The following is a 3,239-nucleotide window of genomic DNA, read 5'->3' as shown; positions in this document are numbered from 1 at the left end:
CGTGCGTGTGTGTGTGTGTGTGTGTGTGTGTGGGTGTGTGGGTGTGTGTGTGGGTGTGTGTGTGGGTGTGCGTGTGCGTGTGTGTGTGTGTGTGTGTGCGTGCGTGTGTGTGTGTCTCTCTCCGTCTCTGTCTGTCTGTCTGTCTGCCTGTTTGTCTGCCTGCGGCTATGCTCGGGTACATGCATAGGCTCGCGTCCATGCACCATATATGTACATTTGTGTACGTGAACCGTTTGCACCGTTGACGTTGGACCAACGTGCTCATCATGTGCGCAATGCATCCCCTATCCCCATTCCCTTCATGATGTGTGTGTGTGTGCAATTGACAGGGCCAACGAGGACAATTACCTGTGTGTTCTCTGCCTCCGCGCTCTCATGAACAACGCGGTAATGAGAAATTGGCACATCCTACACACCCCAGCAGCAATTGCGATGTCGTGTGATTGCACTGGCTTTGCTGACTCATTATTTGGCTGTTTGTAATCCCACCTTCCTCCAACTCCTACCCCCATGCACCCCATGCACACCGCCACCACCACCATCATCACCATCATCACCATCATCACCATCATCACCATCATCACCATCATCACCACCGTGGCTGCGATCACCAGTACGGATTCACAGCTGTGATGGCCCATCCCGACACCATCAACCAAATCTGCCTCTGCCTCGGCACCGTCGACCCCTTCAAGGTCTGTGTGTGTGTGTGTGTGTGTCTGTGTGTCCGTGTGTGTCTGTGTGTGTCTGTGTGTGTGTGCGTGCATGTGTGTGCATGTGTGTGTGTGTGTCTACGTGTGTGTGTGTGTCTGTGTGTGTTTGCCCGTTTGGATCGCCTCTGCTCCTGTCCTCCACGTTTCTGCCCGTCTGTCAATCACACACACGCACACACATACACTTTTTGTCTCCCTCTTTGTGTGCCCTCCTTCTCATCATGCAATGTACCATCACCCCACCACTGCTCGCCCATCGCTCCATCGCGTTTCGCGTCCCAGTCCAAGTTTGATTCCGACGAGATGGTTCGAAAGTACAGAACGCACATCCTCGGTACGTTGCCGCCTCTTTGCGCGCACGTGAATGCGTGTGTGTGTGTGTGTGTGTGTGTGTGTGTGTGTGTGTGTGTGTGTGTGTGTGTGTGTGTGTATGTGTGTCTTTGCATGACCAGATATGTTGTTGCCATCATCTTCATCCCCATCCCCTTAACATCAGCAACCTCCCCTATCATCACAACACCCCCTCCCACTGCATCATCACAACACACACACACACACACCCATGCATTATCACAACACCTCCTTTCCCCTGCAACGTCTGCAGTGCTTGAGCTGCTCGCTGCCGTCTGTCTCGTCCCCAAAGGCCACGGCCGCATTCTCCAGGCATTCGACCACTTCCAGCAGGTTTCATCCCCCCCCCACCTCTCTCCTGCACTTGGTCCTGCCTCTGCGCGCGCATGTGTGTGTATGTATACGGCTGCCCATGCCCGTACGCCACACACCTTCCATCCCCAACGTCTTTGTTTCCTCCCCTCCCTCCCGCCCTGCGCGTCTGCTTCGTTTCAGGTCCACAATGAGCGGCAGCGATTCGTCACGCTGATGCATCTGCTCAAGAGCGAACGCGACAACGTCGCTGTTGCGGTGAGAACACACACACACACACGCATACACACACGCGCACATTGAACACATGCACACACGCACACGCGCACATCTGCTTGCAATGTGCTTTGCATCATGATTTGTGCATGCACGAGCAGTCATGGGGTCATGTGCAGCCGCGCTGCCAACACGTTGCTGCCCCCTCTGCTGTTTACCGCATCACACACGCGGTCACCCTTGTTCTTACCCACTCCCATACAACACGGTCCTCACCACCACCACCACCACCACCACCACCATCATCATCATCATCATCATCATCATCATCATCATCATCATCATCATCATCATCATCATCATCATGCGTGGTGCGCTTCAGGTTGCCTGCATGGCGTTCATCAACGTCGTCGTGCACTGCGTCCCAGACATGAACTACCAGGTGTGCATGCGTGTGTGTGTGTGTGTGTGTGTGTGTGTTTTCTGATACGTGAAGCATGTCTGAAGAGTTGTGGATACGAGAGCATGACCACTACCACGCATAGAAGCCTTGATTCGTAAGCAAGCACAAGCAAGTACACACTCAGCCCTCATGGCCACTCCCCGTGTTCATGCGCCCATCATGCATATGTATGTTTCTGCTGTTTAGGTTGCGCTGCAAGAGGAATTCACGCAGTTGGGCCTAATGCCGCTCATCGAGGTAACGTGATGCTGTTTGTTTGTTTGTTTGTTTGTTTGTTTGTTTGTTTGTTTGTTTGTTTGTTTGTTTGTTTGTTTGTTTGTTTGTTTGTTTGTTTGTTTGTTTGTTTGCTTGTTGCGAACATACCACTCACAAGATTACGCACACCTGCTGTGTGTACTGGTATCTGTGTGTGTGTGTGTCTGTCTGTCTGTCTGTCTGTCTGTCTGTCTGTCTGTCTGTCTGTCTGTCTGTATTTGGGCGTGCAGGAGCTGTCCAAGTCTGCACCGCCCGCCCTCAAGGAGCAGATGGACGCATACCAGGACAACTTCCTGAACGTCGCAGAACTGGTGCGCTCGCCACACACACATGTACACACATGTACACACACACACACACACGCATGCATGCCTGGATGCACAAACACATGGATACGTAGACACACATGGACACACATGGACACCTGTTAATGTGCCTCCACAAACACAACCACGCAACACGTGCATCATCAACCACTTGGCACACATACGCACATGCTCGTCACTTAATGCACTCCCTTGCATCTGCACTGACATTCCAATACTTGTGTGTGTGTGTGTGCGTGTGTGTTTCAGGCGCGTGAAGCCGAGGCGCGTGTGAAGGACTTGGAGCGCATCCAGGAACTGGAGGTATTGACACGTCACTGATGATACCATCGAGTTTTGACACCAGCCAACATGCACTGTGTTTATGTTTGTGTATGTGTGTGATTACTTCCCGCCCCCCCCCCTCTTCGTTTTCTCCTCCTTGGCTTCCTATTCTTTCTCGGCCACTGCCTATTCTTGACACCGCATGCCAACGGCTTGCTTCTGCGCAGGTGTCACTGGCTGACACGAAGAAGGCGGCGGAGAAGGAAGAGGAGCGTCTCACAGGCGTTATAAGTGCGTGCACTTTCCATTCGCGTACACATGCACATGCACGCACACGCA

At 52.7% G+C, this 3,239-nt stretch overlaps 1 pseudogene across 1 annotated transcript; it reads left to right on the top strand.

The window, feature by feature from the left end:
* Nucleotides 1-375: 375 nt before the first annotated feature.
* On the top strand, nucleotides 376-3,191 carry PTSG_11513 (hypothetical protein; annotated as a pseudogene; the record flags this gene model as incomplete). The annotated part of the gene is made up of 10 exons: nucleotides 376-387; nucleotides 615-695; nucleotides 996-1,047; nucleotides 1,318-1,397; nucleotides 1,560-1,634; nucleotides 1,975-2,034; nucleotides 2,242-2,292; nucleotides 2,541-2,621; nucleotides 2,886-2,939; nucleotides 3,128-3,191.
* Nucleotides 3,192-3,239: the final 48 nt, after the last annotated feature.

This window comes from Salpingoeca rosetta (assembly GCF_000188695.1).
Source record: "Salpingoeca rosetta unplaced genomic scaffold supercont1.138, whole genome shotgun sequence".
NCBI classification, from domain to species: domain Eukaryota; class Choanoflagellata; order Craspedida; family Salpingoecidae; genus Salpingoeca; species Salpingoeca rosetta.
Note: the sequence above shows the minus strand (reverse complement) of the source record. Positions and strands in the feature narration are given on the sequence as shown.